Raw genomic sequence first — 26,386 nt, 5'->3', positions numbered from 1 at the left:
TCATACAGTATTTATCTTTCTCTGTCTGACTTATTTCACTTAGCGTAATACTCTCAACGCCATCCATATTGTTACTGATGGCAAAATTTCATTCATTTTCATGGCTGAGTGATATTCCATTGTGTATATATACCACTTCTTTATCCATTCATCTATTGATAGACACTTAGGTTACTTCCATATCTTAGCTATTGTAAATAATGCTGCAGTGAATATATGGGTGCATATGTCTTTTTGAATTAGTGTTTTGGTTTCTTTGGATAAATACCTGGAAGTGGAATTACTGGGTCCTTCTTTGTCTCTTAGAGCCTTTGTTTTAAAGTCTATTTTGTCTGGTATAAGTATTGATATCTCAGCTTTCTTTTTTTTTTAATTTCCATTTTCACGAAATATCTTTTTCCATTCCTTTACTTTCACTCTATGTGTGTCTTTTGATCTGAAGTGAGTCTCTTTCAGGTGCATGTGGAAAGGACTTCTTATCCATGCAGCCACCCTGTATCTTTTGATTAGAACATTTAATTCATTTACATTACATTGAAAGTAATCGTTGATGGATATGTAGTTTTTACCATTTCATTCATATTTTTTATCTTATTTTTTTCTTCTTAAAGAAGCCCCTCCAGCATTTTCTGTAATACTGGTTTGGTGGTGATGAACTCCCTTAGCTTTTTCTTGTTTGGGAAGATCTTTATCTGTCCGATTTTAAATGATAGCTTTGTTGAGTAAAATAATCTTGGTTGTAGGTGTTTGCTTTTTATCACTTTGAATATTTCATGCCATTCTGTTCTGGACTGCAAAGTTTCATTGAGAAATCAGCTGACAGTCTTATGAAAACTCTCTCTGTAGATAACTAGATGCTTTTCTCTTGCTGCTTTTAAGATTCTCTCTTTGTCTTTAACCTTTGGCATTTTAATTACGCGTGTCTTGGTGTGGGCCTCTTTGGGTTCACGTTGTTTAGGACTCTTTGTGCTTCCTGGGCTTGTATGTCTATTTCTTTCACCAGGTTAGGGAAGTTTTCAGTTGTTATTTTTTCAAATAGGTTCTCAGTTCTTTGCTCTCTCTCTTCTCTTTCTAGTACCCCTATGATGCAATTGTTGTTATGCTTGATGTTTTCTCAGAGGCCCCTTAAACTATCTTCATATTAAAAAAATGTTTTTTCCTTTTCACTGTTCCGGTTGGTTGTTTTCCATTACCTTATCTTCCAAATCCTTTGATCCTTTGCTTCATGTCATCTGCTCTTTATTCCCTCGAATATATTCTTCATTGCAGTCACCGTATTCTTCATTTCTGAATGGTTCTTGTTTATGGTTTCTGTTTCTTTGTTGAAGTTCTCACTGAGTTTATTTATTCCTCCCCTAAGTTCCTTGAGCATCCTATAACCAATGTTTTGAATTCTGTATCTGATAGATTGCTCGTCTCCATTTCACTTAATTCTTTTTCTGGTGTTTTACCCCATATTTTCATTTGGGACATATTTCTTTGTCTCATTTTTGCTGACTCCCTATGTTGGTTTCTATATATTAGGTAGATATACTATGTCTCCCAGTCTTAACAGAGTGGCCTTATGTATAGGTGTCCTTTTAGGACCAGTAGCACAATCTCTATGTTCACCTGAACTGGGTGCTCCGAAGGTGTTCCCTGTGTGGGTCTGTGTGCCTTCCTATCGTAGTTGGGCCTCAATTGCTAGTGAGTAGGATTGATCCTCAGGCTGACTGGCTCTGCAGGCTAGCCATGACTGTAGAAGACAAGCTGCTGTGTAGGGGCTAACCCCACATAATGGGAGTCGCTTTCCTGGGCTCTGGTGCCATCCAGGTCTGCCTTTGGGGTGTGTTGTTTATGGAGCTGATTGGATGGTTCGCTGGTGTGGCTGAACTCGGGCACTGGGTGTATTGGTTCCAAAGCCTCTTGGGAGAAGCTTCTGGGCTTGAAGGCACTTGGGAGAGGCTGTGCTGTGAACCAAGTCTAGCTGTTACTATCACCAGCCTTGGGACCTTTTCCTGGACACCATGATGTGACTGAGTACAGCTGGCACATGTGCCATTCTTATGACTGCTTAGTTGAAGCTATGTTCCAAGCCCACACGGACCACAGCTTATGCCAGGCTTGGAGTCAGCTAATGGGATTTACAATGCAAGTTAAGAGCAGTCACCCCTTGTGCTGTGCTTGGGGCCACTTAGCAAGAGGTACAGGACATGCTGAGGCCAGCCACTGCTTGTTTGGGGTTGTGAACCTATGAGAGATTCTAGAAAATTCTGCAGCATGAACCAAAGCAGGCCGCTTCTGTTGAAAAGCCACTAGAAATTGCTCAGTCAGGGCACACGAGTTGGGTGGAGTAGGGTCTTGGAATCACCAGGGCAGAAGAATGGTGTTAGCTAGGTTAATGAAGAGCTTAGATTTGGCATCCGCTTATGCCTTACAGCTGGGTGAGGGGAGAATGCAACAAAAGAGCAATGGCATCTCCCCAGAGAGAGCTGCCCTGACCCCTGCCCTTCCAGCCCTCACTCTGAAAATAATAAATTCACTTCCTTCCCATATGTCCCTGGTGCTTTTTGAGCTGCCGCCCCTGCATCGGAGCCCAGAGTGAGTGAGTTTGTGAGTCAGCAAGTTCAAGTGAGGCTCCTCAAGAGTTATGCCTGGGACTCTAGTAGCCCTCTGTCTCACTTGGATACAATCTCCACTGAGGATTTTTTATAATTTAGTTGTAATTTTGATGTAGTCATGGGAGGAAGCAGGCACAGCATTTACATACTCCACCATCTTGACCAGAAGTCCCCTTCACATTTTGATTCTTGATGATGTTTTCTCTTTATGTTATTGAACAAAGTATTCATTGGAAGAAATTGTCCTCACATGTTGAAGTCATTGTTAAAAACAATCAAATGCTGTCTTTCTTCATACATAGTTTGAAGAAATCTTGATGATAGCCTTCTGCAAAAAGTGAAATAAAAATGCTTTGTTAAACATTTAAAATGGAGTGTTAGCATATGCATATATGAGTTCAAAGAAGGCAGCAAATGATAAAATTACAATACAGTCATCCCTTTGTATCTGCGGATTCTACATCCACAGATTCAACCAACTACAGATCAAAAATATTCAGAAAAAAAGTTACAATGTGGCTGATGTGTACTGTGTAGTTAGGTCTACGATGATTGCATCTGAACTGAATATGTACAGACTTATCTCTCATCATTATTCCCTAAAAGATGTAGTATGACAACTATTTACATAGTATTTACATTGTATTAGGTACTATATGTAATCTAGAGATGATTTAAAGTATGAGAGAATGCATATAGAGTATATGCAAATACTACACCATTTTATACAAGGGACTTAAACATCTGCAGATTTTAATAACTGGGGGTCCTGGAACCTGTGGATACTGAGAGACAACTGTGTATAAATTGTAAAACTACATTCTTTTCTAGGCAATTATGTTGTTTACTTTCTATTTGCACCTAAGAACCTTCTGAATATTGAAGTGAAGAAGAATCACCTACCTTACATACATTTTATAATCACTATACTAAACCACTGAATATTAAAAAGTAAATGACAGGGAAGAGAAGACATAAATTAAAGACATTTTTACAAATAAGGGAATTATTAAAGAGACCCAAATTAAACAAATAAAAAACAGTAACAAACTTAAAAAATAATAAATTAAGAGATAACTGCTTTGCTACCAAGAAAGTCCCATAAATAAGACTGAATGATTACAGTATGTGCACTGTGGCCTCTAAACAACACAGGGCAAGTTACCAGATAAATATAAATATTTAGGACGGGAAAAAATATATTTCTGAAGCTAAACAAATGAGAACTATTCTATGTTCACAGTATTTCAAGGCCAGGTTGAGGAATTTTATAGTGAATTAGAGGTGCCTATAAAGAGTACCAGAAAGAGATGCTCTCAAATTCATTGATCCTAAGCTCCTGCAGCCATGGTCTATATCAGGTTTCAGCAGAGTGTGGCTTTTGCGCTATGACCCACTGTCTTTGTTGCTTTCAGAGATTCAGCTCCTAAGACTTGCCTTTTGCACCTGCCAACCCTCTATTTTTTAAAAGCAGTGCTCCTGCTTATTTCCACCTCACACACCTCTGTACTTCCAAGCTTCATTGTGTTAATTTCCTCCTGACTACATGAAGCGGCATAGGGGTTTGAATTTCAGCACCCCATTGTTAGGGGGAAGTAGAATTTCATATTTAAATTCTTGTTTCTCTTAATAGTGCTCTTTTTTGCTCTTACAACAATGAAGTTTCAGTAACTATTTAAAGATAAAGATGCTTAGTATACACTCCAGTTTGAGGACAGCAGTTAAGAGGCCACCTTGAAATTCACAGTAAGAACATGCACTTCTAAAACACTGTTGAGAAGTGAATGCATGTCCCCATTATTTTAGGTTTTTCCCCTCATTTCCATTTCCTATTTTAAGACTGGATATTTATTTGTTCTGGTATAATGACTACTGAATATATATGTAGAAAATTGCATTTAAGACATTCATTCGCTATTCAGCAGACATTTGGTATCCTCTGTATTCAAGATGCTATGCTAAATGTTATGAGAGAGATGAAGATATAGCTGAGGTTCTGGCCCGTAAAGCTGGTGAGCTGGCAGGGGTTGATAGGAGCATGCTTTTTATTCACTCTTGATGTTACTTATCCTGCAATATTCCTTGATTTTACGTACACAGTTTCTGTTTTAAGGCCCTAGCTGAGTCCCCACAATTGTTTGGTTTTTACGATTCTGGAGTAACTAGTTTGTCTCTCAGGAAATAAAAAGGATTGAAGGAAGAATTAGAGATTGTGGTAAAATCCAGACAATGATGGGAAATAAAGTGAAACTGCTTTATGTATATATTTGAGGTTATAGTGTTACCAATTGTAAGTGGTATGGAATCTAGAAGAAAATTAGTGAGGTCAGTGAGGATTGACTTTGTTAGAAAACTCTTCAAAATGAATGTGACTTGACTGTACCCTAGTGAGAGTATTCTAGGTAGGAAACAATGTGAATATAGTCAAGCAATTAAAATGAGGGATTTTCACTGGATTTTGGATGGAGAGATTAGAAGGCTCATATAAAGTGAATCATAGAAGATAAAATTGGACAGCTATAGAAATGAGGAGATAGAGCAGGTTTTTAAAAATCTTTATGAAGATATATTTGACATACCATAAAATTCACTCAAGTGTATATTCCCATGGTTTTTAGTATATTCATAGGGTTGTGCGGCCATCACCACAGTCTAATTTTAGAGCATTTTCATCCCCCTAAATGAAACCTGGTCCCCATTAGCAGTCCCTTCCCATTCCCTCCCCTAGCTGTAGGTAACCTAAAACTACTTTCTATAGATTTACCTCTTATGGAGCATTTTATATAAATGGAATCATACAACATATGGTCTTTTGTGTCTGGTTTCTGTCACTTAGCACTAAATTTTTGAGGTTCATCCATGTTGTAACATATATCAGTACTTCATTACTTTTTATATCCAACTAGTATTCTATTGTATAGATATACAACATTTGTTTATCCATTTAGCAGTTGATAGATATTTGGATTATTTCCACCTTTTGACTTTTATGAATAATGCTACTATGAACATTTGTGAAAACATTTGGATGAGCATATGATTTCATTTCTCTTGAGTGGAATTGCTGGATCATATGGTAACTCTGTTTTGAGAAACTGCCAAACCATTTTCCAAAGTGGCTGCACTGTTTTACATTCTCATCAGCCATGTATGAAGCTTTTAATTTCTCCACGTCACTGCCAACACTTATCATTGCCTTTTTTTATTATAGCCATACCAGAATGTGTGAAGTGGTATCTAATTGTGGGTTTTCTTTTTGACTTTTGCTTTCAAATATTTATAATTTATATGTAAATGTATAATTCACAATTAAGATTTTAATTATAATTTTGCCATGCCAAAGTGTGATAAATGGTTATACATTATGAAATTAGATTAAGAAAATCTAAGAGTTATACTTCATGTAATAGGAGCACTAGAATCTATTCTAGTACTAGAATTCATTCACTTAAAGTGAAGAAAGAACTGAAAGTGTAAGCCTATTAAATGGAACTCAGAAAGACATGTATATTTTATATCTGAATCTCATACTGTGGAGAATATCATTCTAAGATTTTCTTACTGAATCTCATCCTACGTTCTGAAGTTTGGCATTAGATTGGTTTGCTTTTTTCATTATTTTGATTTTATATATATATATAACTTACTATTTTAAGCATTTTTAAATGTACAGTTGAATACTATTACTTATATTCACAATGTTCTGTAAGCATTATCACTATTTCTATAACTTTTTCATCACTCCAGCAGAAACTCTATCGCAGCAACTCTCCATTCCCCTTACCCCACAGCCCATAGTAACCTTAAATCTACTCTTTGTTTCTATGGGTTTTTCTATATAGATATTTCATATAAATGCATTTCTACAGTATGTGGCTTTTCATGTCTGGCTTCTGTTGTAGCCTGTAGCAGAATCACATTTCTTTTTATTACTGAATAATAGTTCATTGTATGGATATACCACATTTTGTCTAACCATTCTTTTATTGATGGACATTGGACTATTTCCACCTTTGGCTCTTGTGAATAATGTTATGAACATTTGTGTACAAGTTTTTGTTTGAACACCTGTTTTCAGTTCTTTCGAGTATATATTTCGAAGTGGAATTGCTGGGCCATGTGGTCATTCTATGTTTAATTTATTGAGGAACTGCCAAATTATTTTCCACAGTGATTGAACCAATATTACATTCCCACCAGCAATGTGTGAAGGTTCTACTTGTACCACGTCCTCTCCCCTGCATGTTTTGTTCAGTTTCTTTGATTATAGCCTTCCTAATGGAGGTGAAGTGGTATCTCATTGTAGTTTTGATTTGCACTTCCCCAATGACAAAGGATGTTGAGCATCTTTCTGTATGCCTGTTGCCATGTCTATTTAAGTCCTTTGCCCATTTTTAATTGAGTTATTTGTCTTTTTATTGTTGAGTTATAGGAGTTCTTTATTCTAGATAGGAGCCTATCCTTCTTCCTCCCTCCCAGCAGTGTGAAGCCTCTGATGTTGCCCCTCAGGGAGCACAGCCTTGGGTATGCCCACAATCACCCAGAGATGGCATTGTTTCTGGCACAGCTCTCCTTCCTTGGCTGTCTCTTTCCCAGACCACACTCATCTCTTAAACTTCACTGATTGCAGGCTAATTGCTCTATTGTTTTCAACAGTGTTTAGGGGCATAAATTGCTTCACAGATTGATCTGATCAAATTCAGTCTCCTTTAAAGGTATACTTCCCAAGGTCAGTGTTTAAAATTTATTCTGTTCCAGAAAATCTCTTCCCAGCTGTCTTTTCCATTTTTTCTCCCGCAAACCAGCAGGTCTGTAGTTTAGCCCTTATCTCCAATGAATTTGCCAGTCTCCTCCAAATTGCCTTACATCACGAACAGTTTAGGAGAGCACCCTTACTTTTGAACAACTCCACTCTGTTGCAAATGATTTCAGTTCCTTTGGGGAGAGATTGGAAAGTCTGTTTTATGGCCTGTTTCTTCCCTGAGGTAGAATCTCTGAAAGAAGGCTCTAGTGCTGAAGGCAGGGACAATGAATGCTTCTCTTTAAGTGACATCCTGATTTAGGAGCTGAGTGCTCTCTCAATTGAGCAAGTGCTGCAGCCTCAGGTCACCTGGCTTGCCTCTCCCACCATGGAACCCCATCCCATGAACCAGGGCACTAGGGTCAGGGCCTGTTATTTTCAGCAATGCTTCACCCAAGGCAGAGCCTCCATTCCTCTAGCAGGGACTGGGCGGAAGAAGGGAGCCCCTATCTTAGCTGCACATGCCCAGAACTTAGCTGCAGCAACAAGTACCTGTGGGTAACATGAAAAATGCTGGCATTCTGCACCTCCTGCTAAGATAGTTTCGGGGGTGGGGGGCAGGTGGGAAGGGTGGTCAAGAGAGCCCTGTGTCCTTGGCTATATCAGTCTGGAGTGGAGTTTCTGTTATGCTGAGGTGTTAAGGGGTGAGGGAGGGAATGGGTTGTCATTCAGATACCACCACCGTTCCTTGTCCTTACCAATTTTAGTATATTTTCTTAAATAGATGTTTCTTCATCTATTTAAGACCATTTCCAGAGACTTTATATGGCTGGAGTGGGGGTAGGGGTTGGTTGGTTGGTTTTTTATTTTATTACTTTCGCCAGTTTCTCTGAGGAGCGTGTCTGCAAAACTCCCAAAATTGTCATGCCAAAAGTGAGGGTAAAAAAAAAAGGCTAGTTACTTTGGACTACTTTTTACCACCATGATCCTCAATTTCCTCACTTGCAAGATGTGAATAAACACTATACTTATAGGTTGTAAGGATTTAAGTGAAATAACATATGTGAAAACCTAAAATTACTATTCAAAAATAAGGAAAACTTAATATGCACGAGGAGGCTGATGTAAACACCAAAAGTCTTTTCCAAACTGTTATGCATTCTAGAAATGGTAACAAGAAGTTATTGGACCTCTGGAATTTTGATGCTTGTAAATTTTTATGGTTAAGTTATTTATGGCATACATAATTTTGGTTCTGCTTAATGTTTTCACTTTTTAATACTCTCACCTGTTTTGTTTTTTTTTTTTAAGTTTTTTAGATGGTTTGAGGGCTATTCCAAGTTAGATCTCTTCTCCAAACAACTCTTTTTCAGCTGACGTTAACCTTTTCTTTCTTCCAGCTCCTGTTATACTTGTGTTCCATTTCTGTACCCTGTTTTAACATTTGGTTATTCTTTAATGGTTTTTTAACATCAATTTTGTTTCCTCTTCTAGATTGTAAGCTACTCACAGGGAAGAACTGTAAGCTCCTAGATTGTAAACTCCTCCACACTCTCTGACAGAGGTGGAATGTTTGGATACCTGTTGATTATTATTTTCCGGGGGCACTTTTAGTTTTGCAGAACTTACAGCCTTAAGACTAGTCATTTTCTTTTCTGTGAGGATTTCTATTAAGGAGGTCTAGTTTCTGCATGTCAAAAATGCCTAGGACATATCTCGGAAAATAGATAAGAGATTCACAATAATGTTTGCCCCTGAGCATGGGGCTTGCTGTTCTATATTCTTTTAATTTTTGATCATATGCATGTATTACAGAAAAAATAAAAAAGGTAATATATATATAAATGGTACGTAATTCAAAAGTTACAAAAGAGCGTAAAGTAAAAAGTCAGTTTCCACTTTCCACTCCTTACTCCTCGCTACCCCGTTCTCCTTCTCAGTCATTGTTACCTATTTCTCTCTAGAGTTTATACCAACATCAGTTTTTGTCAGCAATACCTGCGGGTGTTATTAATTAGCTGTCAGAGTGTTACCAAATTTTTAAACTTTTTAAACATTTTTAATTCAATGAATTTTTTCAATTAAAAAAGAAAATACCACACTAGATTAAGATAAACAAACTGTTTTCAAAGACACTGAGAAGAGAACTGACCTGGGAAGCTCGTGTACTTCCACCCATATTGTGATTTCGCCACTTCCCCTGAGAAGTGAGGGTCTTTTGAATTAACATCATGGTAAAAAAAATTCTCTCAGACTGTGAACTGATACAGCCTGCTGCTGCTTCCCATTCAGAAGACTGAGCTATTTCTTCCCTCATCTGGTATCCACCAAGTAGAGAGCATTCTTAAAATGATCTAATCCCATCAGCCACATACTGGACTAAAAGTGCACTATTTGATTCATCCTGTAAATATTTAAGCCTCCTTTTTTGTGAAAAATATGTGCTAGCGCTATTTGACTTAGAAAGTTATTTCCGTTTTGCCTCTCAGCAACATGAATTTGCAAGATATTTTTAAATGGGAAAGACAAAATCCTACAATAATAAATGCCATTAAAATAATGTGAATTTGGAAGCTAGCCATATTAAAAGCAAATTGCAAATACATTTTAAGCCAAACCATTTAGAATATGAATCCAATTATGTTTGGATTCATAATTTTAAAATGGTTTTGATTCGGATGCTAGCATTTTAACCTGAGGATAGATCAGACTAATAACAACATATAACATTTGCAAAGTATGGTTAAATCCACTAATATTTATATAGTACTTTACTGTCATTTTATTTCACTGATTTTTTTTTATGTGTTAGATCACTAGGCAGGTTTTTCTAAAAGGAATAGCCTATCTTATTAACTTTGAGTTATCCAAGCAGAAAAGAAAGAGAATAGCATTTGTTGAATATCAAGTACATTTCTAGCACCATGTCAAGTTCATTTATACATTATATAAAATTTTCAGCAACACTTTGAAGTACGAACTAGTTTGCCTTCAAGAGAGCAGAAGCCATATGTTTCTTGTACATTGTTGTATTAAACCTGGCACATTCCCTGACACATGGGTAGGAGCCATAATATTGAATAAAATATCGTCTTTTTTACTCGAGGAAACCAGGCTCAGATAGAAAAACTTACTAAGAGCTACACAGAAAGAGACAGAGTTGTTGTTTAAATGAGGTCCGTTTGGCTGTAAAGTAAATGCTGTTTGTACACACCACAGACTCCTGAAGTTGGCTTTTGAGAAAAGATACCAAAACTTAGAAGTTCTCAGGTTAAAGAAGACTCTTTTTATTACATCACAGACAGCTGTTAAGAATGAACACACTAAAGTAAAGCATCCATGTTCTTTTTAGCCACTCTTCCAAGACAATCTTTTTTTCTTGGGGTAAGGGGAATAAGAACATTTACTGATAGCCTGCTGTTGGCAAAAACTATGAGTACTTTCTTTTTCGTATAAATAACCTAATAGTTAGTGACACTTAACTTTTATTAAATATGTATATATCAAATAAGCTCTGTAGACAATGTAAGGCATACACCTGTACCTACCACTAAACTTAAGAAAATGAACATTGTTAGTACCTTCAACTCCCCATTTTGTGCCTTCCCCCATTCCATCTCCCACCCTTCTCCCACATGCTGATTTTGCATTTACTATTCTCATGTTTAAAAAAAATACTTTTACCACATAAATGTACCCTTAGGCAAAATAATGTTTTGTTTGTATGGTTTTCAACTTATACAGATGGAATTATACTTCCGTGATGAGTTTGTTTGTTTTGCTCAGTATTCCAATTAAATCAATTAAATCAGAATCTCTGGGAAGTAGAGCTCAAGCATTAGTATTTTTTAAGGCTTTCCAGGTGATTCAAATATGCCTTTGGGTATATACATTATAGTGAAAGTGTATGTTCATAGCTTCAGCTTTGCTAGATAAATCCAAATTTTTACTGGAAGGGAAGAATAAATTTAAACTCCCACCAACAGGATTTGCTGTTCCACATCCTTGCCAACACCTGATATTTTCAGTCTTGAATTTTTGGCAGTCTCGTGGATATAAAATGGGATCTTGATATGATGATTTTAATTTGCTTTTCTCTGATAACTACTGAGAATCAGTATTTGCTTGTTTTTTTTTTACTGGTATTCATCCTTTTGCTTTCAACCTTTCTTTGTCTTATGTTTTAAGTGTGTTCATTGGAAATAGCAGCGCTCCGATTTTATAAAAATTTAATCACTTAGTCTTTGCTCTTTTTTTAGTTCACTAATGTTTATTGTGATTGCTTATGCAGTTTTATTTTTAACCATTTTATGTGTCTTTTGTCCTTTTTTTGAAAAAATCCTTCCCTTTTTTGCCTTCTTTTGAATAAATTAATTATTTTTTTCTCATTTCATCTTCCCCCGCCCCACCACCACACACACACACTATTTAGAAAAGACTGATGGGGTAAAGGAGAAGGGAGAGTTTAAGGCAGTGATTCTCCGTCTCAACTGCATATTGAATTCACCCAGGAATGTTAAAAAGTATTAATGTCTGGGCTCTGCCCCCCAAAATTCAGATTAATTGATCTGGGATGCAGTATGGCATGGGGAATTTTTTAAGCTTACCAGATCCTTCTAATATACAGTCAATATTGAAAGCTACCACCCCTGGTGAAACTTGTAAAGGTATGACATCAAATGTAGACACAGGCTTTAAAAGCTAGGTGATTGTGACTAACACACTTTTCTCCCCATACTCACAGCTGCTTTGCCTCTACCAATTAGGAGAATTCATTAGCTAGTTCATTTTTCTGTTATGTACTAGTATGCACAGATTTATATATGTTGAGAATTTTGAAAATTGTTTTTAAATTTAAATAAGCTGGTTTTCAAGAAATCTTTTCTTATCCAGAAGATAAAGCTGACATGAAATTGTAGACACCATAACTGAATATTTAATTGGATTTCATAAGGGTAATCATACAGAATAATTTATATAGAATTATTAAATGTCAGATGTGGTTCATATTTTATGCGTGCTAGAAAAGTTTTCTGACAAGGAGAAATTAGGTGCTAGAGTATTCAGAGATGTCTGCAGGGCAAAGTAGGCAGTCTGGGAGCCTTTTTGATATTTTCATCTTTGATATTTGCCCCCCAACTTTGTCTTTTACTTTCTGCTTCCAGAATAATCCAGATGCATCCTAGGTCTCTTTCCAGAAAGTTAAATTGGTAGGAGTTTGGGTAAGGGAGAGTCCCATGGTGAGAAGCAAGCATATAGGGTGAATTATTGATGTACATCACTTACCTAATGCAATAATTAATTCTTTTTTTCCAATTAATATTGAGTACTGCTGGGAACACAGTAATGAAAAAATACACAGAAGTCTTTTTTCCTCAAGAATGTATATCCTTGTAGAAAGAGAGGCACAATAAGTAAAATATAAAAGTAAAATCTATAGTATGTTAGGTATTGTGGTAACAGCCTCTGAAGATAGCTCCCTAGTGTATTCTGCTTCCCAGTATTCATACCGTTCTGTTTTCCCCTCCCACACTTCATTTGGACTGGTTTTGCATAACCAGTAGAGCAAGGTAAAAATGAAACTTCCTTAGCCAGGTCATAAACCTTATAGTTTCTGACTTTGGGCTTTCGAAATGTGAGTTCTAGGGGAAGGCGGCATCTATATAAGAAGTCTGACTACCATGAGAACACCATGCTTTCAGCTAGCCCAAACTAGTCATGTGGGGAGGCTAAGTGGCAAAACAAAGATTCCTGGCCAGAACCCAGCTGTTTGAGCCATCCCACCTAAGGCACCAGATTTATGGTTAAAGAAGTCATCTTGGACATCTAGCTCAGTTGAGCCTTCAGATGACTTCAGTCTCAACAGCCATTTGGTTATAATCACATGAGATACCTCAAGCAAGAACTACCTAGCTGAACCCAGGCAGCCACAGAATCATGAAGGATAGCAATAGATCGTTTTAAGCCACTAAGTTCTAGAGTGATATGTTACTCAGCAACAGGTAATTAGAACAGATGGTGATTAGTTCTATGGAGAAAAGTAAAGTGGGAAGAAGAGGTTAGAGAGTACCAAAGAAAGATTGACGTTTAAACTGGTTGGTCAGAGAAAGCCTCACTGAGAAGATATTCAAACAAAAACACGATGGATGTGAGGGTGTGAGTAATGTTGATACCTGGGGGAAGAATATTCCACTCAGAAGGAAGAGCAAATACAAAGGCCCTGTGGCTAGAGCTGCCTAAAGTTTTCAAGAAATAACCATGAAGGTCAGTGCAGATGGAGCATAGTGAATGAGGGGAAGGATAGTGGGAGTTGAGGGGAGACAGATATAAGGGACTGGGAGTAGATGTAGATTATATGGGGCCGTGATTTTCAACTTTTTAAGGCACAACACTTTTTTATAACAAATATATTGTAATAATGTCTTTTCTCTCCTAAAATGTAGATAATATAAGATTTTATGCACTTAATTTTAAAAAGAAAATGAAACAATGTTCCTAATTTAATATAAAGAAGACAAAATGAAAGTAATATAATGAGTGTATTTCATTATGTAAATGCTGTGATATGACAAGTTTAGAATACAAGTAGCCTTTATATGAGTTGCTGACTTTGAGAGCTATAAATTAAGACTTATACAGGTCTCTTATATTAGTAATTCAAATACCATGAACAGTGTTGCTAATGGTGATGATATTTTGTGAAATGGTGAATAATTCTTGATAGAGTTCTACACCAAACGAAGTGTGGCCTTCCCTTAATTTACATGAAAGATGCTTCTGGAAAATTCAGAGTACATTGAAAGGACAAAAGTCACATAATTACTAATATGAATGTTCCATGGGATATTTGAAACTCTGGTACTACCCACTAAACTCCAGTACCTCTCTAATCATTGTGATATCAGAAACATTCCCACTAAGAACCTCAGATATGTGACACTGCAAGCCATTGTAAGAACTTTGAGTGAGATGAGAAGTCAGAACGTTCTAACAAAGGAGTAACAAAATCACTTCCCTCTTCAAAAGATCATTCTGGCTGCTGTATGGAGAAATAAATGATAGGTGGGTAAGTGCAGAAGAAAGATCAGTTAAGAGTCCAATACTGTAATCCAAAAGGGCACATGATAGTGATTTATACCAGAGTTGAAATGGTAGATCCTGAAAAGTGGTTGTATTCTGGATATGTTTCGAAAGTAGTTTATGCATATTAATACTGGGGCACATTTTTAAAAATTGTCTCCACTCCTGGCCTATATTTTCCCAGAAGTAGTAATGTTGGCTACTTCACCTCTGACACAGAGCTTTGAACTTTTAATATGGTGGGGATTTTTTTTTTTTTTAACATATGGCTGTTTCCATTGCTAATTAAAACAGAAAGTAGATTTTCCTTTTTTAATTTTACATAAACTTTCATGTTATTAATTCAGACATTAGAATTCAGTTAAGTACTCATAAATGAAAAAAAAAATGTCAGCTTCATGAACACTAGAGAGTCAGTCTTTTGAGCTTATACTCTTTAGAGCCAATGCCATTTATATGGGGGAATGGTTTTGGAAATTTGACATTTATTTTATGAGTACCATCCTTGAAGGAAGCTTTGCATGGCATTGTTGACTTTAGGAGACACTTCAATCCCCCAAATGATATGACTCTTTCTTAGATAATTTTTGAATAGCATCAAAATGATTAAATGTATATAATATGCCTTATAATAGCTTATCCTTAAGTACCACAGCCAGAGGTGAAGGACAACCAAGCCCTTCTGTTCCAAGTATCAGTAACTTGCTTTGCTCTACATTGCAACTGCTAGAAAATATCTTGTCTTAGTAATTGTTGGTTGGATTCAATTTTTGTATTGGAAGGAGGTATGGGAGATAAGGGACTAGCTTTCACAGAAGGACATTTAATAAGAATTTAAGATGCTTAGTGCAAATTTGTTTTATAAATATTTATTGAGTGCTTACTGTGTTTAGTGGTAGCCAAGTCCTTTAGAAGGGATGAAAGAAATATAAAATAGTTCCTCTCAAGAAAAAAATTATATTGCAATTGAGCAAGAAAAAATTATATTCCTGTTGAGGAGGTGGGTGCATACAAAGTTAAATAATGTTATAAAGCAGTATATGTGCTTTAAGTGGTAAAAGATCAGTAAAATATTTTCTTCTCGGGGAGGGGGGCAGGTGTATTCCACAAGGAGAGATATAGCATAAGCAAACAGGGTAAAAATGATTAAGGCATAGGAGGAAAACAAGATCAGTTGAGTTTGAAGAGTATTGTCAATATGTGTTTTCATTTTTGAGTGTTTTAAGGGAAAGAAGCCCTGAAAGGTAAAGTAGGTTAGGACAGAGTAGAGGACACACTGCAGAACTAATGAGAATTTGTAAGCATAGGAAAGACTTGGTGAAAGCAGCAAAAATAGGTTAGAAGAGGAAGAAATAGGAGAGGTGAGGTAGTAGGCCACTGGCATAAAATCTAGATGTGAGTGATATGCACCAGGTCTTAGTAGCAGTGGTAAAAATAGAAAGGAGCAAACAAAATAAAAAAATTTTTAGGTGTTAAAGTTGAAAAGGTTTGGAATCAATGCTTCATGATCAGAAAGGGCTAAAGGGGGAATTTTTCAGATAACCAATATTCTAAATTTGCCTTAACTACTTAAATATTTCCCTGTCACCTCCTCCTCCCAAGTTTTTCACTTTTTCCCTTATCTCACCAAGTGGGAGAAAATATTCATTTAGTTGATATGAACAAGTAATGTAGGGACTGTCAAAATTAAACAGCAAAGGTTATTGAGCAGCAAATAAGTTTATTTGGGAACAGGAGAAGCATTGCAATTTGAGACATGCAAATTATGGCAAACCATAGGCAAGTCCAAAGAGACAAGAGAAGTCAGCTTTTATTGAGTTCCAGGAGGAAATTGGGGAGAGTTGTTTTCAACAGGAGTTCATTGGTGGGGAAGGAAAGTTCAAGGCTGTGGCAGTTTCTTTTTGGCTGTGAGCTGAGGGTAGTTGCTATTGCTGAGGCGAGCAGGGAAGAAATCTTCCTTCTTCCTGCTGGTTATGCAAGCTGCAACAAATGGCAGTGCATGAGAAACTCCCTTCATGGCTTCCCAATTTCATTTTAAATGGGGTTTCCTTTATTCATTTTGTAAGACTTAAATTAACTCGACAGATTTCCCTTCTCACGGAAGGGGCTAGAAAATGGGGTGAGAGGACAGTTAATGGTCTGGGACCATATCATATCCACCTTTATAACCCCAGTCTGACAGCTAATGAGCCAAAATAAATATTTTGTGAATAATACTGAAGAAAATGTTCAATAGCTTTTCCCCAACCTCTTCACATTTGGCAGCAAATCTGACTTTGGGCATTTTTCATTGTTTCTCTCCTGAAAAAAAGTAATAATAAGGCAGCATTGTTTATTCACCTTTTGTTTTGCCCCAGCCTCACTCCGTGATCTTACAGACTCCAAATCTCTCTTCTTGATTCTTCCCTTGTTCATTCTTTCTCAGACTGCTCAGCAGAAAAGCAGACTGTTTACAAACAGTCTGAGCTAACAGCTTCCTTTCTTGCTGATCAAATAGTTGCCCAAATGAAACCCTTCTCAGGGCTGAGAGTGGATGTTCTAGTTAGTGGGTGTTCTGGAATGTAAATGGATTCTTATTTTAAGAAAGATTATTTTTATACTAGAAGTTCAATGTACATACACCAAGATACACATACATTTGTAGCAATTGGAAAGCATGGAAAAATAAACTGGACTTAATTAGAAATTATTAGATCAGTTAAAGGCCTACTTATTTGGCTTTTTAATAATAGGAGAATCTCAAAACTAACATAACCAGCAAAGTAGACTGCAGATTATTGAGCCTGTTTCTCTTGGCTTTAGTTTTATGTATGAGATACAGTCTGATGGCATGCCAGGGCAATTTCTATGGCATGATAGCAGCCACCTCTGAGACACAGCTTGATGGGGAACATAGATCTACCAAACCACAAATCTTTGGGGACTGTGTGACAGATTTAGTTCCTATGTTTTGCTTTATATGATCAGAATTCCATACTTAGGAGAGACTAAAATATTTTCTAAAAAAAAACAAAACAAAAGCATTGAATCCTATAGCATTATTTCTACTGCAAAGGGAAAAAACAAAAAACAAAAAAAAAACAGGAGAGCAACCTGGTATATCAGGAAGATGATTGTTCTAGAAGCTGAAAAATCTGAATTCTATAATTCATCTCGCCAAAGACTGGTTTTATATGACATTTGGCTTAATGTTTAACATAACATGTTTAAGCTTTAGGGTTTTTGTTTTTTTTTTAAGGGAAGTTGTATTAAGGTTCCATCTAACCCAAAAGTCCTTTAATTCTTTATCATCTGTATCACCAATGGCATTGCTTCTCTATAAACTCTTAATTGAAGTAAAGAAAATAGTATATCCATTGGTTATGTGGAGCTTACAGATGATGAATACGCTGTCTTTCCTTCCTGCTCTTTAAAGAAAATTACAGATTAGGGTAAATAGGGCAATGGTATGCTGTTTTGATCTTAGACCTTTTAGGTTTCTTCGTCTTTATTCATTCTGTTCTCAACTTTTCCTCTAGAAGTATGAGTAAATAGAATAGGGAAAAATGTGGGGGTGGAAGGACATAGTAGAAGATGGAAAAAGGGTAAAAGGAGATGAAATAGGATGTGGGTGCTTCAGTAACTATGGAAGTCAATGAATTTTTCATTGTTGATTATATTCCTTTCTACTCTTCAATTAACTGCTATTTTCTGTCTTCCTCAATATATGTTTTACATGGAGGCAGAGTCAGACTTAATGTGAGTTTTTCTGTCTCATTCCCTTGAGATTTGAAACTACTCAGCTATATTTGTTCTGCTATGACAACAGATAACTGGAGGACACTTCAAAATATTTATTTAATATTTCCTTGGAAATCCTCAAAGAAACAGGGGGGATTTTTGACCTCCACAGTAATGAAACTATCTGAGATTCAAACATTTAAAACTTTTTGTCACCATGACTTACTGTTGAATTGTAAAAAAAAAAGAAAAAAGATTTTGTTATATATGTTTTTACCACAATTAAAAAATTTTAAAATAAAAATAAATTTTTGGTAGTTCTTGGTTTCCCTTTTCTTGGCTCTACAGTTTCTCTTTTCCAATGGCAAAATAACCTAGCAAAATATATATATATATATACACACACATACAGGATGGAGAAAGACTGGGTTAAACTGTGTTGCACTAATAAACTTTATGTGATCTGGGAATGGTTAGTCGAATCAGAATATTAGAGTGGGGGGAATTTTAAAATTATCCATTGTGATTTTCAAAGATTTTATGCTCAGAAGTCTTTTTCAGACAAAATCTTATACCAAGATCCAGTATATAATATAAACTAGATAAAAGTAATGACTGTGTTTATCAGGAAGCACAAATCTGCATTGTTTGGTTGAAAATTTTATACCAATCACCTATGTGAATATCTGGCAAAACATTAGAAAATTGGAAGATTGCAAGAAAAGTCTTAGTTATGTAGAACTTTGTACATATTACAAGACAACTTTGACTCTGGCCCACTAAATACCCTTACAAATTTCCACTATATTTTCCTAGCAAACATCATCACCATCGAGAAGCACTAATCTATAATCTTTTCCCCAATAATTTTACCCAATCCCAAGGCATCGTGTACCATCTACATACTGATAACTATAAACTTTTATCTCTAGCTTCAGCTTCTCTTTCTGAGCAACAGAGTTGTAGAAGCAACTGTCTATTTGACATTTTTCCTGTGATGTCCAGTATACATTGAAACATAATATGTCTTAAATATAACTCTTGATTTCTTTTCTCAAAGCCTCTTCCTCTTTCTTCTAGTCTTTCCCATCTCAGTAAAAGTTACTGCTATCCACTCAGTTGCTTAAGTAAAAAACCTACAAGCGAAACTTAGTTCATGCTTCCCTGCCTGTCTTCCCTAACCCTACATCTAATTTATCAGTAAATTCCATTGATTTACCTCAACATAAATCCTAGTCTCCATTTTTAGTTCCACTGTTACCTGTTTTAATTCAAACCACTATCTTTTCTTCTATTATCTGTTCTCCACTCAGACACTAGTGTAATCTTAATGCATATCATGCCACGACCTCGCTTAAAACATTTCAGTAGTTACTCTGTGTTCTTAAAATCCAAACTCCTTATGATTTATAAAAGCACTGCAATGATCTCACTCCTGCCTAGCAATTCTTTTGACGCTCACTCTAATGCTTGATATTCTCAAGTTACAGTAACGTACCTTCTACTCCTTAACTATATGAAGCCTCCTTCCCACCTCCTGATCTCTTCACTGCCTCCTCTTTGTACCTAGAATATTCTTCCCAGTACAGAGTATAGCATATGCATTCTCATCCTTCAGTTCTCTGCTTGCATGCTGCTGCTCCAGAGCACTGCCCCTCCCCAATCCCCCTATCCCTGACTCATTTACCCCAACTTGTAATTCTCTTGTTTCTTTATTAGTTTACATGTTCATTTTCTTTGTTCTCCATTAGACAATGTAAGCCCTCAAAGAGTGCTATCTTATTCATTGTTCTGTCTCCATAGTCTAGCGCAGAGCCTGGATAAATGAATGGCATGTATATACAGGTTATTATGGAAGTATATAGCAGGTCATCTTTCGTAGCCTAGGTGCAGAGTGGATGGACTTCTGCATAGAGGGAACAATATACTGTGTATGAAGAACCAGAGCTCAGTGAGAACATACTATGGTTAAACATGACTAGAGTGTACAACGTGAGTATGAATTAGAGTGAGAAAACTTTAGAAAGGTAAATGCCAGAAAATGAAGTGTCTTTGATGCTAGTTCAAGGGATGTTATAAGGAACCATTAAAGAATTTTTGTACTGTTTTGAGAGTAATTAAAATTTTATTTTTATAACAATTACTCTGGCAGGAGGTTTGAGGTTTGATTGGAGGTTTTCACTCTTGGAGACCATGAGATTTCTGCCTATAATTTCTTCCATTTGGACACATTCTATTTATTAAGGCTTTGTGTTAAGAAACTCATTTTGCTTTCTGTTGGGGGAGAAAGATTGTTTTGGTACAACTGTTCCCTAGACCTGTTCACACTAAAATGTTTTGGAGGACCCTAAAGAGCTTTCGTTTATGTTATGTGCACTATATTCTCTTATTTGCCATTATTAGAAATCAAAGCTGAGAAAAAAAAATTAAATATTTATTACCTCATTTAAAAATAACTGTAATAAACTCATTCTAGCATAAACTATTTCTATGAAAGAAATATTTTTTTACAACAATTAGAAGAGTGGTATTGTTTTATATATTTGCACGTCTCACTAATATCTGACTAATATAATACATCTGGATTCTCTTCTGTCTGCACTCAATCCATTGCAATCTGTTGTTTTGGTTGAAGTATATTAAGAAAATCTAACCTCATATAGTTATGTAGTTGGAAAAAGGAGTATTCTAATAACCTTCTCAGATTATTGCGGCTATTCTTTGATACTACACCACAACTCAACAAATGGTAGTTTCTTAAAGATCAGTTATAATATAGAATCTATACTTGTATAATAATGTACTTATCTCTCCATTGGCTATTGCTTGTGCCTGGAACTAGTTCATACTATAACTAGTTCATATATAACATACTACATGTGAAAATATAATACTATATTTTCATCCTTTCATACTGTGTTACATTGAAATTCTAGCTTACAATTTGAGTAGATTTTATCTATGCGTAATTTTGTAGCATCATACATTTATTTGGATAATGTTGATAAATCTGAGTTATGCAAACCTTTTAAATGTTGACACTTCATTATACAATATCAAAAAAATCACATTCATTAATACTACTCTCATTTTTTAAAAAAAGTCTTTAAATATTGGGAAGCTGTGGAGTTCACAGTGGTAGATTCACATTTTCCAAAATCCCAATTTTTGCTGGAAAGCTCAAATTTTATTATTGGTTAAAAATGCTATCAATTGTTTTCCTTGCAGCAATAGACTCCCTTCATTCAATTTTGAGAAAACGTCAGCCAAATATTTAAGACTGAATAATCACATTGGTCACTCTTTCCAGTAAAATTTGTATTCCATAAAATAAAGCAGCTTGTTTAACTCTCAACTCAATCACACAAGCACGTTTGCTTGAGACAACAGTTGTATTTCAGTATGCAGCTCAAGTGCTTTATGTGTACTTTCTGTTTTGTCACACCAAATATTACAAAGACAGTGTTTTATTTCTCTTTGAAAGTTTGTTGTTGGTATATAAAAGCACAACAGATTTTTATGTATTGATTTTGTATCCTGCAACTTTACTGAATTTGTTTGTTCTAACAGTTTTTTTGATGTAGTCTTCAGGGTTTTCTAAATATAATATACTGTCATCTGCAAATAGTAACAGTTTTACTTCTTCCTTTCTGACTTAAATGCCTTTCGTTTCCTTTTCTTGCCTAATTGTTCAGGCTAGAACTTCTAGTACTATGTTAAATAAAAGTAGTGAGAGTGGGCACCCTTTGTCTTATTCCTGATTGTTCATTTCACCTTTGAGTATGATGTTAGCAATGGGCTTATCATATATGGCCTTTATTATGTTGAGTTACATTCCCTTTATACTCAATCTATTGAGAGTTTTTATCATGAAAGGATGTTGAATTTCATCAAACGTTTTTCCTGTACCTATTGAGATGATCATATTATTTTCATCCTTCATTCTGTTAATGCGGTGTATCATATTGATTGATTTGCAGATATTGAACCATCTTTGCATCCCTGGAATAAATTTGTACTTGATCATGGTGTATGATCCTTTTAATGTATTATTTAATTTGGTTTGCTGATATTTGTTGAGGATCATTATATTGATGTTCGTCAGGGATATTAGTCTGTAATTTTTGTCTTATAGTGCCCTTGTCTGGCTTCAGTATTATCAGAGTAATGCTGCCCTCTGAAAAAAAATTTTTTTAAGGGTTTGAGAAGGATTGATATTAGCTCCTCTTTAAATGTTTGGTAGAATTCACCAGTGAAGCCATCTTATCCTGGACTTTTCTTTCTTGGAAGGTTTTTGATTACTGATTCAATCTCGTTATGAGTAATTAATTGGTTTGTTCAGGTTTTTTATTCCTTCTTGATTCATTTTTGGTAAGTTGTATGTTTCTAGGAATTAATCCATTTCTTCTAGGTTGTACAATTTTTCGGCATATAATTGTTAATACTAGTCTCCTATGATCCTTTGTATTTATGTAGTATCGGTTGTAATGTCTCCTCTTTCATTTATAATCTTATTTTTTGGATCCTCTCTTTTTATCTTGGTGAGTATACATAATAGTTTGTCTATTTTGTTTATCTTTTTTTAAAAACCAGCTCTTGGTTTCACTGATCTTTTCTATTGTCTTTTTAGTTTTTATTTCATTTATTTCTACTCTGATATTTATTATTTCCTTGCTTCTGCTAACTTTGGGCTTAGTTTGTTCTTAGTAAAGTAATACAATGTTTTGAGGGTCAGATAAACAGTTACCTTTGGGAAGGAAAGAGGAATTATTGAGGGACAGACACTAGAGTCTGCTAAAATGTTACTGTTCTATCTTGTGATCTGGGTGATAGTCACATAGGCATTTATTTCATGATATATCTTAAAGTTGTACATTTTCTGTACTTTTCTTCATGTGTGTTGTATGTTACAATAGAAAAGTTAGAGAAAAAAGGTAACAGCAGGTTTTGAGTCGTTTTTTAGCAAATACTTTTAGTAAAAATGCATGAATGTGTTTCATAAGTAAGTTATCAGTTTTTAAAATGCCTTAACCCTTGCAAATCCCTGCATGAAAACTGCCTTTTCTTTAGTTTTAACATGTTTATAAATTGAATTTTTTATTACTAGCCAGTGAGATTATACTCCTTATTGCTAGGATAGTATGCTTCAAAGATTAGCAGTGTTTTAGATAATGTTGTGGTAATTAAGCCTCGTTCTTCAGTATTTATTTAATTATTGGTTTTATCATCTAATTCTGAAACTTCTGGGCACATTTACAAAGTATAAAAAAAATAAGTAAAAAACAAAACAAAACAAAAAACCCTACATTCCTATTTCCGAGTCTCATCTTTGCTGTAAGAGACCAGAGTAAAGATCAAGTTGTACCCTATATGAATGTAAACAACCTCCTCAGCTTCCTGGTGCTACCTGTGTTGTGAATTCTTTATCTCTCTCTTGTTTACATTTGCTGAGGCTGATAGAAATGAGTCCATTTCTCTTGGCAAATGAAGGATATAGCATATTGATCAAAGAGATCCATGTGTTGACTGGCTTTTAAAAACAAAGTTTACTTTTTTGAGCAGTTTTAGGTTGGCAGCAAAATTGAGCAAAGATATAAATATTTCCCGTATACCCCCAGCTCTCACACATGCACAGCCTCCCCTTTATCAACATCCCCCTGAAAGTGGTACATTTGTTACAATTGATGAACCTACAGTGGCACAGCATTATGACCCAAAGTCCATAGTTTATATTAGGGTTCACTCTTTGTGTTGAACATTCTGTGTGTTTGGACAAATGTATAATGACATATATCCACTATTATAGTATCATACAGAATACTTTCACCACTCTAAAAATCATTCATGCCCTACCTATTTACCCTCTCTCCTCCCAGCCCCTGGCAACCATTGATCTATTTACTGTCTCCACAATTTTGCCTTTTCCAGAATGTCATATGCAGTTGACCCTTGGACAGCAATGGATAGGATTGTTGGTGTACAGAAACACAACACACAATTCAAACTCATATTGTTCAAGGATCAGTTGTAGTTGGAATCATACCGTATATAGCCTTTTTCTTCCATGTCTTTTTATGGCTTTATAGTTCATTTCTTTTTAGTATTGAAAAATATTCTTTATCTGCATGTACCACAATTTATTTATTCGTTCACCTAACAAAGGACATCTTGGTTACTTCTGAGTTTGGCATTTATGAATAAAGCTAACATAAATATCTGTATGTTGGTTTCTCCTTTGGGTCAATAGCAAGAAGTGCGATTGGATCCAGCAAGCTGGATCTTATGGCAATATTATGTTTATTTAGAAGAAACTGCCAAACTGTCTTCTAAAATGACTGTATCATTTCGCATTCCCACCAGATATCAATAAGAGTTTTTGTTGCCCCACATCCTCAGTAGCATTCCGTGTTGTCAGTGTTGTGGATTTTGAGCATTATAATAGGTGTGTAGTGACACTGACTTTTCAGTGTGCCTGGCCAGGGTACTGCTTGTGAGTCATTTTCTGTGGATCACATAGTTCGCATACCCCAACCCTCAGCCCTTAAAATGAGCAGCAGTTAGTACTTTCAGCACCCTATGAACCAGTTATTCTCGGACTATTGGTACACCTAAAGGAGTAAGAAACTTGGGGAAAGTTCTGTAAGTTCCTTCAAGCTGTTAATAGACAAATTGATTAATGAGTGAATAAATTAGGACTTTGTCAATGTAACCTCCTCCAGACATATTCACAGGTTTCAAAAACCCTTAAGATGAAAGCTTCATATTAAATACTTTTTGCTTCACAGTGTTAACCCATGAAATTAAAAAGTATTAGACTTCCTCGGGGACCTTGTCTCTTTTTCATTACTGTATCCCTACATTTGGTTTGGTACCTGGCACACAATAGTCACTGTAAATATTTGTTCAGTTGAAAAATGAATTGAAGTAGGGCCTGGAAATATGGGAGATATCTGTATTTGAGCTGAGACACAAATTCAGAGACCTTGGAAAAGTCTTCATTCATGTTTATTAATGCGAAGGAATACAGTGATAAAAAATAGTTGGATAATCAGAAATTAAAATATACTATAAAGCCTCTAAATTAAAAGAGTGGTATTTATGCACAAATAAATCATGGGCTAAAACTGAAGCTCAGAAATAGATCTGAGTTTGTATGAAAGTATATAAAGATAATATCTCAAATCACTGAGGTAAGTGATGTGAGGTCAGCTTGGTGGCCATATAATTATATCAACCAGGAATAAGTTACAGAATTCTTATTTACACTGTGGCAGAAAGTGATGTGAATTTGTTTTTTTCTAAGGAACTTTGGGATAATAATGCTGTGGTAATTTCTTGTATTTCTAGTACATCAGTAGTAATTTCTGTGACTCTTAGAATTATGTTACATAATTCATCTGCTCTTATCCCATCTTCAACATATATCTTTCAACTCCCGAGTATTTTCTCTTATTTGGAAGAAATAGTAGAATATAAAAGAATATAACGACATTTCTTAAAGTGCTGTACATCGAAATAAATTTTTGGAATCAGAACTTTTGTTCATTGTGAAAAATATTTCTGAACATAAACCAGCAAGAATGCTTAGTATTGTATTACTTGCCTCATTCTTGATTTTTACGATTATGGTGTTTCAATAGTGCATAAAATACTTCATTTTTATTTTATTTTATTATGTTTTAGTTATCTTCTTTTTTTAAGATACAGCAGAAATATTTTCATTTGGAAAGTTTGGAGATTTGGAAAGTTTACTTTTAAGTGGGTTTTTTTGGATCATAGAACTCATTTTCCCTTACAAAAACATATAATAATTATATTCACAGGGCTGCCATAAGCCTATTTAATGCATCATATAGAGAAAATACTATAATTACTAATCCAAATTTACAGATCATTAGTAATTAAAACAAAATTACTAATGGAATAGGAAACTGAATAGGAAACAATTTATTTTATGCTTGAAGAAAGTAGGAGAATGAAAAGTATTGACACTTGCAGAGATCATACAACACTATGTTGTATATTTATAAGAGCTGTATATATTGATTTGTGTTTTTTGTAATTTTAAACATACAGAAAAACAGGATAATATAATAAACAACCACATGCCATCACCCAGATCAATGTTTTGCTTCAGAAACTTTTTTAAATAAATAAAACATGGTATTTTTAGTATCACGTTTGATTTTTACTTTAAAACGTATAGTAGTGTTTTATGTTAGTTCAGGTCATTCTCAGACTTGCA

At 35.3% G+C, this 26,386-nt stretch overlaps 1 protein-coding gene across 3 annotated transcripts in view; it reads left to right on the top strand.

Moving 5' to 3' along the window:
• NARS2 (asparaginyl-tRNA synthetase 2, mitochondrial) overlaps nt 1-26,386 on the top strand; it is a 102,382-nt gene that overhangs the window by 11,935 nt on the left and 64,061 nt on the right. The gene's annotated exons all lie outside the window — the stretch shown is intronic.

The sequence above is a fragment of the Pteropus medius genome, unplaced genomic scaffold (genome assembly GCF_902729225.1).
Source record: "Pteropus medius unplaced genomic scaffold, Ma_sr-lr_union100, whole genome shotgun sequence".
NCBI lineage: Eukaryota > Metazoa > Chordata > Mammalia > Chiroptera > Pteropodidae > Pteropus > Pteropus medius.
This window is presented reverse-complemented; position numbering and strand designations above follow the sequence as displayed.